The sequence below is a fragment of the Talpa occidentalis genome, unplaced genomic scaffold, assembly GCF_014898055.3.
Source record: "Talpa occidentalis isolate TD23 unplaced genomic scaffold, MPIMG_talOcc4v2.1 talOcc4.13, whole genome shotgun sequence".
Classification (NCBI taxonomy): Eukaryota; Metazoa; Chordata; class Mammalia; order Eulipotyphla; family Talpidae; genus Talpa; species Talpa occidentalis.
Genome location: NW_023601322.1, coordinates 7,430,344 through 7,452,883, shown reverse-complemented (window position 1 = coordinate 7,452,883; position 22,540 = coordinate 7,430,344). Strand labels below are relative to the sequence as shown.

Genomic DNA, 22,540 nt, shown 5'->3' with positions numbered 1-22,540 from the left:
GACTGGTGAGACAGAAGATACAAAAACTGAGAAGTAGTCAAATCCTATATAGTCTACTGATAAAATTAATTTAGTAAATTAGTAACATTCACCAAACATTAATCAAATATATAGTTCATGCCAAGGAATGTGTAAGAAAATTTTTACATCCATTGTTATAAATTTTTTAATTAATCTTTTAAGGCAAAACTTTCTTCCCCATGTTGATAATTTATCCAATATCCCAATTTTTGTAAATTCTTAAATATTTGGTTTTATTATAAGTGTATTATCCTAACTTATAGTTTAGAGCCTCTCAAGTAGAATGTAAAAGCAAAATCAAAACACCAAGTTTCTGTAGTAATTGATTATAAATCTTTTACATTCTGCTGAGATGGTAAGAATTCGAATTTGTATTGTTGGAGCTAGATAAAGATAGCGTGTGTCCTGACATTGACAGAATTTTGTATATTTCTAGGCTCTGTCAAGGTCAGATAAATCCATTCCTTTGCATTACTCTTTTACTTACTTGCAAACATGCTATTTCCAAATATTACAAACTGGAAGAATAACATGATTTTTAGGTCTTGTAAAAAGTAAAATGAGTCTGATCCAGATCTGAACAAGCATTATGTTATTGCAAAGACCGCATAGTACCCTGAGGTGTTGGGGAAAACAGCCAATGAATCCAGGCAGAAACCCATCCATTTGGCAAATAATGGGTTTCTCCAGTGAAGACAGCTGGTCTCCTGCCCTTTTGGCTGAAATGTACTGGAAAAAATGTCCTTTCAGATGAAAAGGAGGACAAGAATATTGGTGATCCAGGGGAAATGCAGCAAAATAAGGAGGTAAAGCCAAGAGTTAAGCAGTCTATAAAAACCTGTTTAGGTAATTAGGCCCAATTCTGTCTAGGGAAATGCCAGTTGTCTTACCTTTCTTCAAATATATTTTCTGCTCTTTCAAAGCTAGCTTTCTAAAAGTATTTAACCGTGAGCTATCTTTCAATAATGCAAGGTATCGATCCAATGCTTTCATGTATTGATTCAATCGTGGATAATTGTTCAGAAAGTAGAAAGTCTTTGGAAAAGTAAGAGCACCCCTCATTGATCAGCATGGCAGTTCACTTTGTCAGCATTTACATAAAAGTCACCATCCATAAAAATTTCACTAGAGTTTGTTCTAGAACCAACCAATTAGTAACTTGACTGAATGTGTGAATGAATGCCTAAACTCCATATTTTTCATGTTATGGACTTGTGTTTATAACAAGGTGATTCTGAAAATGAAAGAATATATATATATATATATATATATATATATATATATATATATATATTTAGACCTAAGATATTGTGCAAGAAAAATAAAATTAAGAGTCTGATTTAAAAAAAAAATGGTTCCAGATATTTTATGGAATGGAGGTCTTCTTTTCTAAGGATGTTAGAATAATGTTCCTTGACATGGGCTTTCTGGATAAAAAACAAAAACATAAACAATAAAAAAATATGTTTTTTTAGTTTGAATCTCAGGATTCAGTTTAGTTTAACCAAGGATTCAGATACATCTAAAAGTGTCTGGATGGCATATGTTGCAAATAGACCAAAGATCTATTGGTGTGCAAGGTCTAGGAAATTTCTATGAACAATTTTCCTAAGAGAAGAGATAATTGTAATAAAGATGCTAGTAATTAGCAATCACCCAATTTGCTATTTGGTCACAGGAAAGGATAACAAATATGTGACTTGCTTTACCAGTGAAATGTAGGGAATTAATATCACTACCAATTCCTGATAGCAGTTTTAAAAGCCAGCATGCTCTGGCTACATTCCCCATTCTAGCTCCACCATAGTGGAAACGTTGAGAGCAAGGCTCTCTCACTCCCTGGGTGACCATGTGAGTAAATCCTCACTGATGAATAGTGGATGAGTCTTCTGAGTGAACGTAACCTTGGGATGTACTTGGTCAGGAAGAGGCATCGGTAAATCCAAATGGGAAGAGTTCTTTGCTGACCACTCCAGTGGTGTCCAAAACTACAGAATCATCATCAGTGCTGGTCACTGGGGAGAGCAGGAATAGAACAGGAATCTCAGTGAATGAATGAACAAGGGAGATATCCCTATTGGGTTTCTAAAAATATTAGGATGGACTCTCAAGAAGCTAGACATGCCTTAATTTCAGCAAGAAAGAGTTTCAGAGAAACATAGTTTACTAATAATGGAACCCTATTTTTACTTTCTCTCTCCAGAGGACTGTGTTGCTAGGGAAAGACTAGTTAATAGGCCTTAGTTTCAATTACTGCCTCAAATATTTCTCTTCTAAAGTGCATGCGTAGCCCTTCTTTTGGAAGCTGTGATCATGCCAGAAACCACATTATATACATATTTTTCTGCTAAAGATGGGATGTATTTGATATATTTTGATCATTTTGATGTTAATATAATAATATAAATTTAAATGCCTAATTATGCACATGAAATAATAGTTAAAATTAAAACTAGCACCCCCCCAAATAATGATTGTGCTATATCAACCAGAATTTCAGAAGTTGCCCTCTGCCTTTGAAAACCTCAATATGCAACATATTTCAGATGAAATGAGAGTGAAAATGAAATAATCATGAATTAATGCAATTTAACAGAGCCTTCCAGAAACCATTAGAAATATGCAATCAAAACATTTTAGATCATCTTATAATTCTGCTTAAGAAAATCTATTTGATCCACCTTTGTAGTAGTGCTAAAGGGATCTTGTTGAAAGAAAACATCTATTGTCTCTGCCTAAATGAGTTGTTTTCTTATTAGTTATTTTTCCCCCTAAATGATTTATTTATCTATATTAACGCAAAGTTTCCCTAATAATTTGAAATGACTGCAGCAAGATAAATTATACATACTTCTTTGAAAATATAGTGCACACTGAAGATAACTAAGTATCTTGAAGCATTTTTTAATTTGTTTTTATGTGAGCCCAAGTTTAGCAGCACCACTCATTCATCCATCAGCAGTTTGTCCTGCAAAAGATGGTATCAGAGGAGGTAACTTGTTTTGCTCTGGAGAAAACATCTGAAAGTTAATCCATATTGGTGTTGCACTCAGTGGGTTCTGTGGCTTGGGCAAAATGGGAACACCTCTTGGACATCAGAAACTAGCAAGAAAGCACCAGAAGGGACACTAAAGAAATTCATGCTTCATTAAGTAAGAGGTGAGTGGAGAGAAACACCAGGAAGTTGTGGCTCCTGGTGGGAGGCTGCCTTGTAGACCACAGCTTTCCCAGATGGCCAGCCACCTCTGGAAGGAGAGCAAGCAGAGGTGTGGCAATATATACCATTCACTGAGCAGAGATGGTATGGAGGAGCCAGGGTGCTCCCAGCAGAATGGGCCTTCACATAGTGAAAGACACTATCATTAACAAAGACACACTCTACTAAGTGGGAGAAAATATTCATACACCATACAACTAACAGGGGCTAAGATTCAAGATCTATAAGGAACCCATACAACTCAATTAAAAAACAAAACTAAATAGTCGCTTCTCCAAGGAAGACAAGATGGCCAACATGCACATGGACAAAATACTCACCATCACTTAGCATCAGGAAAATGCAGATCAAAACCGCTAGATACCATCTCACAGCTCTGAAAATGGCCCATATCAAAAAGTCTAGAAACTACAGGTGCTGTGAGGATGTGGAAATAAATCCTTGTACACTGTGTCTAGGAATGCAGACTGATACAGCCCTGGGAAAAGTGTATGGAAAAGTGTATATATAAAAAATGTGTGTGTGAGTGTGTGTGGAATACTACTAAGAAATAAAAAAGATGAACTCTTACCTTTTGTGACAGGCTGCATGGAACTGGAGGAACTAATGCCAAGCAAAATAAGTCAGAAGGAGAAAGATAAATATTGAATAGTTTCACTTGTATGTGGAAAATTAAAAAACAAAATGAAGGGCCGAGAGCAGAGTCTGGGTGGAGAGGGCTTTGTGTGCTGGCCTTGGATTTGAGACTTATCCTAAGGGCACTGCCGAGCTTTAGGGGAAATCAGTCAGAGCAGGGCACATGGTCACCTCTGAATTTTCTGTCCACCTCACTCTAGCTACTAGGTGAATGAACTGAAGGCTATAGGTTTGTCATTGGGCAAAACTTGCAGAGAGGAAAAAAAAAAATCCCATTTAAAGATGATTTTAAAATCAATTCGACATTTCACAACCATCATTTGTTGAGCACATACTTCATGTCAGACAGCGGGATATCATTGACAGTAACAACTGAAGACCTTCTGTGTCAAAATGTGCATTGATTGAAATTGATCCCTTATTTCAACTGTTCCAGTAAGTCTTAAGGCAAAAGATGAGGGAAGTGCAGTTATAGTTGGACAGGTTTTCGCAGTAAATATGCATGATATTGATTTCGACCAAAAATTTGCATCACTCTCTAAGGTAGGTTAAGAGCGAGGTGACTGAAAATCTGGGCATTGAAAGGCATGCAGAGACTTTGAACCGTCAGCGTAGGTGTGCAGTGTTAACCACAGTAGTTAACTTGGAAGCTTAAAAGCTGATTATGATGCTTCCAAGTCAGTACAGCTTTGCATGATATTAAAATTTCCCCTTTGGGATATATGACATGTTCCAGAAGTTCAAATTCGGATCATTAATTTCCCAAAGTTTTACACAAGTTATGTGTTCAGGAAATGGTCAGGAGCAGAATATATTTCCCAGATATATAAGTCTATTCTATTCTAGAACATTGTGTTGGAGAATCTTTCTGAAACTCGTGCTTAACCCAATAGCTGAGTTCTGAACCTTGCCGGATAAGCACTTTCAAATATAAAATATTGAATGATAGTGAGAGCTGACTACTACACTTATTTCAAAGTTTGCTGAGCCTAAATATATTTTTTTAAAAAAACTGGTTATTCTAATAGGACCAGACCTTGAAAAAGAAATGAAAGACAGAACACCATTTACCAAAAAATTGGAGAAAGAGAGAAAGGGAGGTAGCTTGGGAGGGAGGAGAGGTGAGAGGAGACGGATGGATGGATCGATACATAGAAGATAGATAGGCAAGATAGATGATCAAAGCATGCATAGATGCATGATAGGTGGAGGAGAGGATAAATCTTGGTGGATGATAATGGATAAGTAGATGACAGAAAAAGTGAATTTTCCCAATAGGAAACATGCTCCCGCTTTTGCTTTGCTTTGTTTCTGTTTTAAAAACCTTTTCTCTACTCTCATGCCCTGGTTGTATTCTCTTAAGAGCTTTTCCTCTTACTGAGATGCTGCTTGTACACTTCACTCGTAATTATTTATTGACCACCTTAGCACAGTTCTAGGTGCTGATAGAGAACTGTAAAGAGAACCATGCAAGGTCTCTGACGGGCACTGCTATGGCATGAACAGACAAACAGAAAACAGCTAGGGAAACACAGAAGTAAATTTGGTCAGTGGTGATGTTTTTTTGAAAAATAAAACAGGGCAATTAGCCAGAGTGGCGTTGTGATAAGAGAGAGAACAAGTGGTTTTATAATGAAGGGAAAATATGACAATCTTTTTCTTCTGTTTCATTTCACTGTGCTTGGCATAGTACTTTTTAAATCTTAGGTATTCATGAAAGAGCTCTCAGAGAATACGAGCAATCAGTTCACTAAATGCTAGCTTTTGTTTTCCCTTGATCTTATTTTTGTAACCCTTTGGAGCAGACCTGGAAATCAACAGCATAAGCTTTACAATATACATTATGTTCACTGGCTGAAAGAAAATACTATTAAGTGTTATTTTTTTCCTACATTGCCCAAATAAAGAAGTAAATGATGAAAAAGCAATTTAAGACAAAAGGAGGTAATACAAACTGTACTAAGACAGCGGAAATGTTTCTTAAATGAGCTTAGCATTTGGGAACAGTATCGAGTTGATGCTTTTACTATCTAAAGCTGTACATCAATATCTGCTGCAGGGTTTAGATGTTCTTCTTGAGCAGAAATTAGCACAGACACCCCAAACGTGTGACCAGAGCACAGAAATGTAGACACATAAAAGAACATTTAAGTTACCACAAAAACGATTCCTGCATTTTAAACAGGCATGACGTCTCCCATTCACTGAAATGCAAGTCCGTGTGGCATGTCCGTCCACTGCGTGTCATAGACAGTAGCACACGTGTGGGGCATCCAGATGGATGTCTGTTGGGCCATGACAAATCCCACAGTCTGAAATAACATTCCACTCACCAAACCACTTCAAAACATGGGCTTTCTCCTTTCCTCGGAACAGTAGTGCCCGCAGCACCTTCCATAAGTCAGAAGTCTGGCCCATGACACACGTGAGAAAAGGTTGTCCTCCGATGGCAGACAGCCTGTCTCCAGTAACCCTGATGCTGACTCTGTGTGAATTTCAGTAAATAACATAACATTAACAGCTCTCAGTTTTCTTTTTTATTATTACTATTTTTTGATTAAGGTAACTATGGATTACAACACTGTATATGATTTAGAAATGTAGGTTCACACCTCTTCAGATGTGTGACCACACCCATCACCAGGGTACCCATAATCCTCCACCACAGTCCTCGGTGTCTCCTTGGCCCTTTCCTCCACACCCCTCACCCCCTTGTAGCCTGTTTTTTTTTTTTAATATTTGTTTATTCATATAAGAGCCGGGGTGCAGGCCAGAGGCGTGGGAGGGTGAGAGGATTCACCAGAGACAGAGCAGGGAGCAGAACAGGCAGACTGACTGAAACACACTGCTGAGGGGAACAGTGGGCAAGGCAGGAGAGGTCTGCCGCGCCATGTGGGTATCTCCCTGGCCGGCCGGGAATGGAACACGTGCTGCAGAGGCTGCAGAAAGCTTCATAGCGCTGCAATCAACCATCTGTGCCACCGGGGAGGTATCCTGGTAGCCTCAGTTTTATGACTACTGTGTTTCTTATTCATATCAGTTTTCTTATTCATATGACCTAAATAATAACAGCACCTAATATCTGGATATTATGAGAATTAAACTAGTTAATGCATACAAAGGGCTTAGAACAATGCTTGACACATACAAAATATCCTATAAAAAGTCATTATTATCATCATTTGTTCTGCTTCCATCAGCCTTACTCTATTCTATGTCTCAGTTTAGTCAGAATTCAGGTGGGAGAAAGCAGATCATTACTAACACCTATATTTGGAATATAAGTGAGGATGTTTTGGGGAAAAAAAGTCCACGAGTAAAAATTAGGGTAAAATACACAAAGAGAGGCTTTTAGCAGGACCAGAGAGCACAGGTATATGTGGTCAGAGATTCTTATCCGACCCTAGCCGTGCGGGGAAGTACTCGGGTGTAGAGTGCAGTTATACATAATTTGGGTGGGAAATATCTTAACTATTCAATTTCTTGGCTTAGTGGATAGAACTATAGGTTAGGACAAGATAAACTAGGACAAGAAAAAAAGAGGAGAGAACTTTCCATTTCTGCTGCTTCCTCACAGTTAGGTTTCTCCCCCTGAGAAATAATCCCCTAATCTCTCCCCAGTTGACATTCCAAAGAGGAATCCAAATAAGGTTGACATCATCCAGTGCAGGAGTAAGCGTGATGCAGAAGAAGCATGGAAGGAGACATCTGACTTTTGTATTAACAGTTAAAATACTCTGTTCCTGCAAATTTCACCAAATATATGACTCTATTGCTATAGCCTACATCTCCTTTCTGGTAAACATGAGGCATATAAATTGGGTGTACTTGTCCTAGTTCTGATTCTCTTCTTAAGAACGAGTTGAACTGTTTAGAAAGAGAGATCTCTCATATGAGCACACTAACATTCTCTCTCCTCTTAACAACACAAACATAGAAAATGTGCTTCGTACATAGGTAAGCACACCCAGCCCATCCTGTCCAAGACTTTGTGCGTAATCTGCTTAACTCTGGAGTTGAGATTCTATATTTACATGGGTTTCACATTCACCTATACATAGGCATTGACATTTGTTAAGAGGTAGGTTGATATCTAGACCTCCAACTTGCCTTTCTTCTTGTTTAATATCACACTATACATATAAATTGAGAAAGAGAATATAGATCTTGGAAACTTCTTGATCTGTCCTAATTTCCATGTTAGTTAATGTAGAGCAGAATTTCTTGAACATACTAAGTCAGCTACTACTTGCACTGGAAAATTTTCAAATTTCTTATTAAAGTCTTCATTTATTACAGTTGCTTACTCTTTTATTGAAAAGGCATCCCTGATGGGTTCAAAACGATATTCTGGGAAAAAATCAGGTATAGACCAAAAATACAACCTTTTCCTTATATGGACATCGTTAGTCCTTTACCCAGTCAGAACACAAATTATTGCTAAGAGAACCATGACTCTATACAAAGAGGAACAAAATTTTGGCTTTTCAAATTTGTTTCAATGCCAGCCCTCTCACAGACACCTGGCTGAGTCTGGTGAAGACAGGTTGAAATAAGTAAAAATGGAAGTGATTTTTACTAAGATCACTAGAAACTTTTCAAGACAAAAAGCACATATGCTTTAGAAACTTTTTACCAAGATACCAAGGGAAGATTAGAGACTTTTTTCACTTTTAGATGAAAACAACAAGATTTTAGACAGAGGGGAACACAAACAAGAAACAATGGCTTTGAATGGAGACCATGCCAGCACTCAGGAGATCAGTGGACAATAATTTCTTACATACACAAGACACTCATCGTGTCTTTCAGAAACATAGGGTGTGAGACTTCACAGTAGGAGACCAGCGTGAGCCAAAATAAAGTCCATTACATTGTATTGTGCAATAGCCAGTTACAGATGTTGCTGATTTGGGATAACTGTCCTTCCTACTGCAAGGGAAATGCCTTCAAAATATCTTTTCTGCCTAAAGTCAAAGCTTGACTTTGACTATTACATGTTCTTTCTCCTGAAAAATAATCTCTCAGTCTGGATATTACATCTATTAGAGTCCTCAAGAAAATCAAGAGGAAAATTGCAGGATAATGATGAGTTACTTGAGCAGAACTAAGACCCATTTGTACCAAAGTCAAGGCCTTACTTTCTACTTTTTCAATGAACTCCAAGCTCTCTGCTTTCCCCTTTGCCAAATATGGAGCCAAAGCTCAGTGGTGGTTAAGATGTAATTGTTGATTGGAAAGTAAATGTAGGTCACAAAGTTATTTCTAAATTTACCCTTCGGTTTCCCTCATATGCATAGTGTATATATAGAATACTTAAGTTAAACTGTGGATGAAATCAGAATATAATTATGTCATTTTAGTTAACGAAGAGACCCTATTGGATGGCTTACATAAGAATGAGGTGTTTAAAATTAGATTGTTCTAACTATTTTTAAAAATATTTTATTCATTTATTTTTGCATAGAAGCATTGGGGTGCAGGGCAGAGGCATGGGGGAGGTGGTGAGAGGGTTCACCAAGCACAGAGTGGGAACAGAACAGGCAGATCTATTGAAATACACTGCTGAGGGGAGCAGCGGATGATACAGGAGAGGTCTGCTGTGCTTTGTGGGTCAGGTCCATGGCCAGGGATGGAACTCAGGCCCTTGAGGTAGGCCTTCAAAGTAGTAGTGCTGAGACTTAACCCCTAAGCTACTAGGGAGGCCCCCAATCATTCTAACTTTGGATAAAATGTGAACTAGCTATGTTTTTCTGTGTTTGCCTCCCACCCCTTAAATAGCAATGGCTATTAATTTTTCTGTCATCAAGGAAATATTTTCCATATGATATTCTTGATGCTGGTCCTTTCAGACATGCCTTTGATCCCAATAAAATTATTAAAAAGGTATCTCAGTAGTCAATATCAATTTACCTATGCAGAGTATTTCCAACTTATTAAGAAAAAGCATAAAAAGAAGGAAAAGCCTTAAGTGATAAAATAATTGAAGTCCTAAGTGTTCTAGCACTGCAGTAAACGCATCGCCCCACCTCCCCTCAACAGGTGATGATGCCTTCCACTCGCTCATTACTGGCTTCTGGAAATAACATTTGAATATCTTGCAGGTCTAATAGGGTACTGTGGCGCTTAATGGAATTCCACACCCATAGTTCACAAAAATTGTGCTAAATGCTTTAACAATAGCAGATAATCTTAAGGACTCTCTGGGGTTATGTATGGTATCTTTATAAAATAGTCATAGAATATTAGCAAATTCTCTTAGATGAGAAGGAATTTCTTTAAAGGTTTTACATCTACCTTAATAAAAATGTGTTGCTGTGTTTTCATATTTTGAAGCACGTTACATAGAAGCAAACATTTCTAGTATCTGTGATCAGAATATAACTAAACAAACACCAACTTTTTGCTTTCCTTCCCAGTTTTAATGAGTCACAAGAGAACCCTGGAATAGTTATTTTTCTTAAGAGTCTACAAATCTTAAATTTCTTAAAAAGAAAAATTGTAGCAATTCAAGAATTAATAAAAAGATGCTTATTGCTTCCCTTGAAACATGACCTACCAAGGATGGGAGTAAACAAATGATTAATAAACTGAAGCTTTCACAAGACCATTAGATCCAGCTTTAAACATATACAGTTAGTTGTATTTTGAAATAAAAAATATTATATGGGGATATAAAATATAACTCAAGTTCAATAATACCTTCCCATAATTGCTCAAGTATAAAGATGGTGATTTAAACAATAGTTTCATAAAATGTATCCTTTCTGTCAAGAGTTTCACAGTGTTGTATTGGACAATATGTTGATAACGATGTTGAGCTATAGTCTGTGTCTACATTGGCAAGAATTTGAAATGACAGTTGTGCAGCAAAGACCAGACACATACTGTCCAGGGAGAACAGGGATATGACTGCATTCCTCAGTATATTTGCATTTTCATCATTTTCTCTAATCAAATGACTCCACCAAGAATGATATGTGATAAATATAGTAGCTTTGAAAAACCCTGTCCAAGGAATACCTATAGGAATAGTTGTTTCCCTGGAGAGGCACCGCACATGTACAAAAAGATCCTGGTTACTCTTTATTTGTGTTGGTCTTATGCTTTTTCTTATAATATTTGAATTTCAAATCATATTTATATTCAGTTGAAAATATTTTCATATCATGCATCTTATCCCCATCAGCATCAGAGTTATTTCAAAAATGTAGATAGAACCCCAAAATACTTTTTCTAGCTGATTTTAATGTTTAGACTCCTTTATCAAAACTACCTACTGCAACCTTAGTCATAAGAGCTAAAATACATGTACTTCTACAGCTATTGTCTCGACTAAATGTTGCATAAATAGTAAAATGATTGAGTTCATATATATCATATTTAAAGACAATTATTAAAAACAGTCATTTGATTCCTGAAGTAGGAAAAAAGGAGAGAAATTCACAAAGAGGTAAAATGTGTAGGCTCTGCTAAAAAAAAGTATAACAGATATTTTTTTTTGCTTGAGAAAAAAAGGTGACCTTTATCCACTGCCTGATTTTGGCCAGATCTTGCCGTGCCTGTTCATACATTTAAACTATTTTTTCAAAGGATATTTCTTATCATAAACACTTCCTAAAATTTCCAGGGAAAGAATCAGTAGTTGCATGAACTGGATATCTCTGACCATCTGTGTTATCTATTGTGTGTGTGACTTCCTATACCCAGCTTATATTTTCATAATTGGCCCTCTAATCTAAATACCAAATGATCAACTATGAACGCCAGCTTGACTGGGACGAGAATTACAAGCATATGTACAGTACCTCGGGTTATTATTGTCAGAACACTACAAAATATGTTTGTGACTCTTGTATATAATTACACCCTGGACTCATTATAACTAGTAATAACACAGTCTTTTATTCAAGTCAGGATTACCCTGGACTCAGTGTAAAGGCTGCTCAGCTATATTAAGTCATTCAGAGCATAGATGACACTGCTGAAGGTTGTTTGGGAAAATCACAACTAAGTTGGCAGATTCAATATCACAGGAGAGAGCTGAATCTAAATGTTGGACTGAAAAGGCATTCAGGGGCTTTATCTGGTTAGTAACAAGATTCATCAAAATGTATTCTTATTTTTCTTCCTCCATATACAGATAGTTCCTTTGTAGCTGATGTCTAATGTGTTGATATTATTCATCCCAGTGATATGATGGAGTAAATATTTGGTTTTAAAAATAATCACAAACAACAATAAACAGAAACTCATTCCATCTAGATTTTGCATCAATTTGCTAATAGCTGTGCCTGGTCGGGTTGGAACGTAATACTGAAGAGAGTGACTTTTTTCTGTTATCTTAATCATGTGCAGCTGCTAAGGACAATAAGGTAGAGAAGTTGGTACAGACTCTGGATAATATGGCCCAGTCTCTCTTCCTAACTATGTCTACTCTACCATTTGTTTCTTTATTTTAACTCAACTCATCCTATGGATATGTCATCCTTATCTTTACCTTCTTTGTTTAAATCCTCTCTCTTCAAGGAGACCTTCCTTGGCACCCCTTTTAGAGCACCCTTCTGTAAATCATCAGCTCCCAATTCCAAGTACACTGTATTGTTTTTCCCCTTTAAGTCATTTATCATCACCTATTTACTTAAATGATTATTTATTTAGGCTTTCCACTAATACAATGTTTTTATATAAAGGCACAACTATGTCTTATCACAACTATGTTGCCTCATCTAGCTATTGTCTTGACTAAATATTGCATAAATAGTAAAATGATCGAGTTCATATACATCATATTTAACATCAATGATTAAAAACAGTCATTTGATTCCTGAAGTAGGCAAAAGGAGAGAAATCCACAAAGAGGTAAAATGTGTAGGCTCTGTTAAAGAAAAAATAACAGATTTTTTTTTTTTTCTTGAAAAAAAAAATGTGACCTTTATCCACTATCATCAAATAAAATGCACAAATCCTTAAAAAAAGGACAAACATTTTGTTTAAGCCAAAACAACTAGATTAACTTTGTGACTAATTATGTATTAATTCCTCTTAATTTAACTCTAAGTAAACTATGTATCACTATTTCTACATAATTAAAATTATTTGGGAATTTTTGCAAAACTGAATATTGTTGCCATGCTGAAGATTATTTTATTGCCTTGAACCAGAGAGGGACATTTTAATAAAGCTTGTCCTGACTTATCTCTTAACTCTATCCTTATTGTCATTCAGGGTAACCTGCTCATTTTTTTCTTACCTAAACAAAAGGGAGGGTAGGGGGATAATGCTAGTTCTGCTTCCTGAGCAAAGTTCTTCATGGTATTTCATTTTATCCTCAAGTCTATAGTATTTTGGCTCTTGTTAATCATTTCCAGCACCCCAGGAGATAATCTATTTGTGTAATCTATTTGGATCACATTTGATTGCTCTTGGATCTGATCATTAGATAAATAATGATTTTATTAATGTTTTAAATATTTTTCTCTCCAATGCCAGATATCGCTTCCTATTCTTACAGGTGAACTCTCACTAGTATAATACAGACAACTTTAATTATTTTTGGAAAACCTACCTTATAAAATACGTGCTGAAATGATACAATCATGAAATATTGGAATTAAAAGAGATCCTAGCCATCTGAAATTAGTTTTTCAGATGAGGGTATGAAGATCCAGCGAAATTTAATAAAGGGCTCAAACTCATAGAAAGAACAGCTGGAAAATTCAAGGCTAAAATTCAGGGCCCTTGCTGTTTCCATTAAAATATTACTCTGGTTGTAAATTTTTATTTCAAGTAATGCATTTACTGTGGAGTGCTATTTATTCTTCTAAGAGAGTACACAAACATGGCTCAATCTCATAGCATTTCTGCAAATGTACTTTTCCTCTTTGTGCTTTATGATTTTGTACGTGGTTAACCTGCTCTATCATGTACATTCAGAAGCCATTTATTAATCCTACAAAGGCCTGTCCCCATATGACCACTTGAGTGGGAGTGTCCTTGATCTGTCCTCTGTCCAATTTCAGTTAATACCATTTCAGAGGAGGTATTTATGTATACAACTTCTACGTACTGTGGCTGCAGCAGTGATGATTTATTATACACAACCATTTAAACATCTTTAACTATATTAATTTATATTTATATAAATTAATATAATATTACATCTCCCATTAGTGAATAGTAAACTGACAGAAAATTCCAGTAATTTCCAAAAAAAGTTGCACAATATTTGGGAAAGATTGTCCATCATTTCTAATCCTGTCTCCCTGTAGACTTTAAACTTACTAAGGACGCTTTGTTGTTCCTCTGTGCTTGAATAAAACTTAGAGATTCCATGGCCCCACTGGTCAATCTTTTCTAATAAAATATCCTACAGACATTTGAAGTCACAGAACACAGTCTCAGTTCAAATGTTCAGTAATAACTCAAAGTCCAAGGCCATTTTAAACTGGAAGCTTCACCCATTTCCCCAAGTTGGACACAGCTTTTAGAAAAGTGATGCAAGGTCTCTTCTTCTCCAGGTCTCCATAGCCCCTCTCCTGTCTTTACAGCTAAAATCCCCAGGGATTGAAACAAGCATGGGGGTCAAGAGGAAGGTCTTTCCTTGACAAACCCTGGCATGGGAACTTGGCATCAATTGGCTGTTAAACAATATTGTGATTGTTTAGGAAATGTTATATTTCACAGACATGTCGTGTTTTATCCATAGTTCCAGATTCACAGCTCCCAGAATCGTTGGAATTTTCTAAGCTTTGAGAATGATAAGGGTGTCTATTGTTATGTGAATAAGATGACCTTTGGGAAGCTCCTAAGAATGGGAATGATTACTGGGAGAATCAATCATGTGATTCAGGGTTGGCGATGTCAGTCACACCCCCAACTCTCTAGAGAGGGGACAGAAGCTGAGGTTTCATCCATCCCCAATCTTTAATTGGTCCTGCCTAAGTAATGAGATTCCCACAAAGAGGACAGGATTCACAGGGCTCCTGGTTGGTGAATGTGTGGAGATTTGAGAAGAATGGTGTGCTGGGAGCAGCGTGGATGCTCCATGTCTTTCCCCTGTCTCTTTCCCGATGCATCTTTCCCAGCGGGGTGTTTCTGGGTGATACTGTAATGAGTTGGTGATCTAATGATTAAATAGGTTTCCTGAGTTCTGTAAACCCCTCTAGCAAATTAATTGAAATTGAAGAGTGAGTCAGGCAACCTCTGATTCATGGCCAGTGGGATCAGAAGCATAGGGGGCTGACAACGTGAGCTTGTGACTAACATCGAAGTACAAGGCGCTCTTGCCTGGCCTTGGGAGACTGAGACCCTTACCTGAGGAGTCTGATGCTATTTCCAGGTATCACATGTCAGAATTGAGCTGCTAGACAACCTAACTGGTGTCAGTGACTTGCTTTGTGCCATGGGGAAGCCTACACTCATGTCCACATTGGGATTGGTTCCAAGATCCCTAAATCAGCTGTGTAATTAGGAGACATTTAGAGCTGGTTCTTTCTCTAGGGGCTAAGAGTCTGGACTGCTTTGAGTTCACCAGTTGCTAAGATTCTCTCCTCTTTCTTACTAGATTGACAAACCTCTCTTTTCTGATTGATGTGACACTCTAACAAGACATGGGTGGCTTTTGGTCCACTACAATCATCCCTCCTTCTCCACATGCCATATTTGGACTGTGCCTCAAATATGCAAACTAGCTTTTTTTTCTGCATGAGCTACCTGATCTCTGGGAAACACAAGTTCTGTGTTCCAACAAATTTTGGAAATGCACAAACTCCAGTTCTCCTCTATTTGCTCATGGGCCCCTGCACTTAGCCTTTTATACTATTGGTTTCTCAGTGCAGAGTAAACAGTACAATCTCCTGTCTTGCTGTAGGTGACTCAGGTGAAACTCCTTAATGATTTCATTGCATCTGGGGAACAGCTCAAAGAAAATGGGTATCAACTATCTCTCTTCAATTCTTGTTCAACTCTCTCCAACAATATCCCCTCCCTTGTCCTATTAAATTCATCTTCTTGAAGCATTTTCTGTACACATGGGGCTAGGAGGTGGCACTCCATGAATCAAGCTTAGGAGTGTTGGGACTCTCTAAAATATCCCTATGTGATAGCGCGGAAAAGCAGCGCAGTTGAAAAGCAAACGCGGATTGGGATCGCGGCTGCTCAGGTCCCCGCGCCTGCGACCTAGGCTTGCAGGAAGACGCGCGCGAAGACCCTCACTGAGGTGAAAGTCCCTCATTGAGTATCCAGGAACCAGGCACCCAGGCACGGGAGCGGGGTGCAAAAGACGCCATTCTGTGGACACTGAACTGGGCTACAACCCGCGTCCTGGACCTGAGGGCTTTGGAACTGAGATCCGGAGCACAAAATTTGGGGCGTGGGTTCTCTACGACGGTGGGGCACAAGGCAGACACAGCACCCCAAAGCCGTTGAGGTTTACCCTACCATTCCTGCTCTGTTTCCTGTCCCACGGGGTGAAAAAAAAAAAAAAAACAGCTCCCCAAGGGCTCTAGGAGAGATCTCTGGCGCCACCTAGCGACTTGAAACCAGCAGAGGCTCCTGGAGGAGCCAGTGGTCAGCTGGGAAGTTAGCCCACGCAGGGCCCCTGCCCACCAGTAGTCTGAGCCCACAGGGGGAGCGAGTACCCAAAGCTGGGGCAGACCAGGCACGCAGAAGAGTGTGCCTGAGACTGGACATGCAGGGAGTGTGTCCCACATCGCCATTTTAGAACAGTGACATTTCTTCAGTAAAGACTGCCTGCAGAAGGCTCCCTCAGGAGCCAGAGGTGAGCCGGGGAAGTTCGCCCACACCAGAACACCTCTGGCCTGCAATCCAAGCCCAGAGGGGGAGAGGGAACCCACCGCCAGGGCAGACCAGGAGCACAGGGGAGTGTGTCCCCACATCGGCATTTTAGAACAGGGACCTTTCTTCAGTAAAGACTGCTTGAAACTGACAGATGTCTCCCGGAGGAGCCAGAGGGGAGCAGAGAAGCTCACCCAAGATGCCGGCCAGTCACAACTACACAGTGTACCAACGCATACGGCAAATTAGAAAACAGACAGTAGGGAATAGAAGAACCACACGCAACATAGCAACTCCTCAGGGAAGAAGCACACCACAAAAAGAAAACCAGCCCCCAGATTGTAACGACAGTAACTTGGAAGAACTTCTGAGCCTTCCAGAAAGAGAATTTAAAATTTCCATGATTAAAAAAATGACAGAACTCATAAAGGAAAACAATGATAAGGGAAAAATAATCAACGATCAGAAGAATGAAATGAGTCCCTAAAGAGGGTAGTGAAAGAAATGCAGATCAAAGAATTAATGGAAGAACTAAAGAATTCTGGGAAAAGCAATGAAAGCAGAATAGATGAAATGGAAGAACGAATAAGTTCTCTTGAAGACACAGAAATAAAAAGAACCAAACAGAAAAGGAAAGAGAAGTACGAAGGAAAAAGAATGAAGAAAGACTTCGGGAACTATCGGACACCATGAGGAAAGGAAATATAAGAGTTACAGGAATACCAGAAGGAGAGGAGAGAGATGTAGGAGAGATAGGAACAGAGAGAAAGGAGAAGGAGAGATAGGAACAGAGAAAATATTCCAGGAGATAATTGAAGAGAACTTCCCAAATGTGAAGAAGGAGCTGAAAATTGATATACAAGAAGCAAGAAGAACACCTAACTTCCATGACGAAAGGAAAAATACAGCAAGACACATAATAGTGAAGCTCCCAAGAATCCAGGACAAGGAAAAAATAATGAAGCTGACAAGAGGGAAGAAACAGATAACATTCAAAGGAAAACCAATCAGGCTGACATCAGACTTCTCTGAAGAAACACTACGGGCAAGGAGAGAGTGGAAGGACATAGTCAACAGACTCCAAGAAAACAGATGTCAACCAAGAATACTCTATCCCACAAAGCTTTCCTTCCTCTATGAAGAAAGAATAAGGACCTTCCCAGACAAACAGAAACTATGGAACTTCATTACCAATAAACCCCCACTCCAAAAAATACTACAAGGAGTCCTAAAGCCAGAACCTCAGAGGGACGAATAACAACGAAAGAAGGCAAGGAAAAAAAAGATATTAAAAGAATAAATAAAATCAAAGGAAAGACAAACACAATGGCAAATACAGATACTAACATATCAATATTAACTCTAAATGTAAATGGACTAAACTCTTCAATAAAAAGACACAGAGTTGCAGCCTGGATTAAGAAACAAAACCCCACCTTTTGCTGACTCCAGGAAACACATTTAGCTACAAAAGATAAAAATAGACTCAAAGTTAAAGGATGGAAAACAATCCTACAAGCAAATGGACCAAAAAAGAAAGCAGGAACAGCTATACTTATATCAGATAAAATAGATTTCAAACTCAAAAAAATAAAAAGGGATCCCAACGGTCACTACATTATGATCAAAGGGACAATACTTCAAGAAGAAATAACACTAATTAACATATACTCACCAAACGAAGGAGCAACAAAATATATCAGACAACTGTTGTCATCTCTGAAAACAGACATCAGAGAAAACACATATGTAGTGGGAGACTTCAACACACCACTATCAACAATGGATAGATCAACAAGACAAAAAATAAGTAAAGAAACTAAAGCTCTAAATAAGGACCTAGAGCATTTGGGCTTAACAGACATCCATAGAACACTAAACCCCCAAAAAACAGAGTACACATTTTTCTCAAGAGCACACGGATCATTCTCCAGGATCGATCACATACTGGAGCACAAGACAAACATCAACAGATACACCAAGATTGAAATCATATCAACCATCTTTTCTGACCATGAAGGCATCAAGTTAGAAATAAACAATAAAAAGAAGGCAAGGAACTTTCCTACCTCATGGAGACTAAAAACCACACTACTGGAAGACCACTGGACTAATGAGGAGATCAAAGAGGAAATTAAAAAATTCTTTGAATTGAATGACAAGGAGGACACCAATATCCTAAATGTATGGGACGCAGCAAAAGCAGTAATAAGAGGAAAATATATAGCAATAGAAGCTCACATCAAGAAACAAGAAAGAACTCAAAGAAACAACCTAATCTCGAAGCTCAAAGATCTAGAAAAAGAACAACAAAAAAAACCCAAAACCAGTAAAAGGAAAGAAATAATAAAAACCAAAGCAGAAATAAATGAAATTGAAACTAAAAAAACAATCCAAAAGATTAATGAAACCAAGAGCTGGTTCTTCGAAAAAATCAATAAAATAGACAAACCCCTAGCCAGGCTCACAAAGGAAAAAAGGGAGAAAGCACAAATAAACAGGATCACAAATGAAAGAGGAGAAATCACAACAGACACAGCAGAAATCAAAAGAATAATCAGTAACTACTATGAAGAGTTGTATGGAAACAAGTTCAACAATCTAGAGGAGATGGACAAATTCCTACAACTCTACAATCACCCAAAGCTAGATAAAGAAGAAATAGAACACCTAAACAGACCAATTACAAGCAGCGAAATTGAAATGGTAATCAAAAACCTCCCCAAAAACAAAAGCCCAGGACCTGATGGATTTACAAACGAATTCTACCAAACATTCAGAGATGAATTGGTGCCTATCCTTCACAAACTCTTCCAAAAAAAATTGAGAAGGAAGAGACAATACCAAACACGTTCTATGAAGCCAACATTACACTAATACCAAAACCAAATAAGGACAACACAAAAAAAGGAAAACAGGCCAATCTCCCTAATGAACACTGATGCAAAAATCCTCAACAAAATTTTAGCTATCAGAATCCAACAATGTATCCATAAGATAATTCACCACGACCAAGTAGGATTCATTCCAGGGACACAAGGATGGTTTAACATCTGAAAATCAATCAACGTTATCCAACACATCAACAAAAAGAAATATAAAAGCCATATGATAATATCAATAGATGCTGAGAAAGCTTTCGACAAAGTGCAACACCCATTCATGATAAAAGCCCTTGAAATTCTTGGGATACAAGGAACATAACTCAACATCATAAAGGCCATCTATGAGAAGCCAACAGCCACTATCATCCTCAATGGTGAAAAGCTGAAAGCAATTCCATTAAGATCTGGAACAAGACAAGGATGTCCACTCTCACCACTGCTTTTCAATATAATACTGGAAGTCCTAGCCAGAGCAATAAGACAAGAGAAAGACATCCAAGGAATCCAAATAGGAAAAGAAGGAGTCAAACTATCACTATTTGCAGATGATATGATAATATACATAGAGAACCCCAAAAACTCCACAGAAAAACTAATTCAACTCATCAATCAGTTCAGTAAAGTGGCAGGATACAAAATCAATACACAAAAGTCAGTAGCCTTCCTATATACAAACAATAAATCTGAAGAAGAAATAAAAAAAAAAACATCCCTTTTATTATTGAAACAAAAAAAATCAAATATTTGGGAATAAATCTAACAAAAGAGGTAAAGGACCTATACAAAGAAAACTATAAAACACTGTTAAAAGAAATAGAAGAAGACACAAAGAAATGGAAACACATCCCCTGCTCATGGATTGGAAGAATAAACATTATTAAAAGGCCATCCTACCAAAAGCAATATACAGATTTAATGCTATTCCAATCAAAATTTCAACGTCATTCTTCAAAGAAATAGAACAATTATTGATGAAATTCATATGGAATCACAAAAAACCCCAAATTGCCAAAGCTCTCCTGAAAAAGAAAGAAGGGAATGGAGGCATCACACTCCCAGACTTCATACTATACTACAAAGCCATAATCATCAAAACTGCATGGTATTGGAACAAGAACAGACATACAGACCAATGGAATCGAATAGAAAATCCAGAAATAAACCCACAGATTTATGGTCAACTAATCTTTGACAAAGGAGCAAAGACTATGCATTGGAGCAAAGAAAGTTTGTTCAATAAATGGTGCTGGGAAAACTGGGTTGCTACATGCAAAAGAATGAAGTTTGACCACTACCTCACACCATACACAAAAATCAACTCAAAATGGATTAAAGAACTAGACATAAGACCTGAAACCATAAAATATATAGAAGTAAATATAGGCGAAACACTACGTGATTTGCACATCAAAGACATCTCTACAGACACATCACCCAAAGCAGTGATAGTGAAGGCAAAGATAAACAGCTGGGACTACATCAAATTAAAGAGCTTCTGCACAGCACAAGAGACAATAACAAAAACAAAGAGAAACCCCACCAACTGGGAGAACATTTTTGCACCCTACACTAATGACAAAGGACTGATCACAAAAATCTGCAAAGAGCTGATGAGACTCAACAACAACAAAGAAAATAACCCAGTCAAAAAATGAGCAGAAGAGCAAAAAAGAAACTTCTCTGAAGAGGAAATGCAAATGGCCAACAGACATATGAAAAAATGTTCAACATCACTTGTCATCAGGGAAATGCAAATCAAAACTACCATGAGATACCATCTTACACCAGTGAGAATGGCACATATTAAAAAAACGAGCAACAACAAATGTTGGCGAGGGTGTGGAGAAAAAGGAACTCTTCTGCACTGTTGGTGGGAGTGCAAACTGGTCCAACCACTATGGAGAGCTGTGTGGAGATTTCTGGACCTACTAAACATAGAGCTTCCATAGGATCCAGCAATTCCACTCCTAGGTATTTACCCAAAGGACACAGAAACATCAATTCCAAAGAACACCTGCACACCTATGTTTATAGCAGCACTGTTTACAATAGCTAAGCTTTGGAAACAGCCCAAATGCCCAAAAATAGATGACTGGGTCAAGAAGATGTAGTACATATATACCATGGAATATTACTCAGCATTCAAAAAAGATAAACACTTGCAATTTGCAGCAACATGGATGGCGCTGGAAGGGATCATGCTCAGCGAAATAAGCCAAAAAGAAAAAGAAAAATACCGGATGGTCTCACTCATAGCAGGAATCTAGAAAACTTAAATAAGGGTCCAGGAAAATGAATAACTATAAGAAAGTGAAAATCAAAATCAACAAAAAACTATGAACCAGAGACACTTTTTGGGGGGTGGGGGGCGGGAGGGGAGGGATTGGGGTCAGAATTGGGGGGTTGCAATTGTATGGGGAATATAAAAATAAAATTTACTATAAAAAAAAATCCCTATGTGAATTTTTATCAAAATAGCAAGCCCTGACAGTTTAATGCCATCTGTATAATACCAGTTATGTAGCTATGTACATCTAATACCAACTATAAAACTGATTTTTTTTAAAGATTTATTTATTTATTTATATAAGTACTGGGTACAGTCAGAAGCACAGGAGGGTGAGAATTCACAAGAGCCAGAGAGGGGAATAAAACAGGCAGATTGACAAAATACACTGCTGAGGGGAGCAGCAGGCAAGACAGGAGAGGTCTGCCACTCCATGGCCCGGTGGCCAGGGATCGAACTGGCACTGCAGAGGCTGTGGGCAGCTTCACAACCCAGCGCTCAACCTCTGCACCACCAGGGGAGGCCCCTAAAACTATTTTCTAAAACATTTTGTTAAAAGTATTTTATAATAGCTATCATTTTATATTTTTTTCCCTTATTCTTTGGACCTCATTCCAGATTTCTATTTTAGCAGTCTATTACATTAGCATAATCTAGGCATAAATTTGCAATGAAGTACATATTTATTCAATAAAT

General features: G+C 37.8%; 1 long non-coding RNA gene across 1 annotated transcript in view; it reads right to left on the bottom strand.

The window, feature by feature from the left end:
• Positions 1-1,686: 1,686 nt before the first annotated feature.
• LOC129145579 (uncharacterized) overlaps positions 1,687-22,540 on the bottom strand; it is a 46,348-nt gene continuing 25,494 nt past the window's right edge. Inside the window, exons 2-3 of the long non-coding RNA XR_008551335.1 lie at positions 6,208-6,359; positions 1,687-2,036 (exon numbers count right to left, since the gene is read on the bottom strand). This is a non-coding gene — a long non-coding RNA (uncharacterized LOC129145579). The remainder of the gene's footprint in view (positions 2,037-6,207; positions 6,360-22,540) is intronic.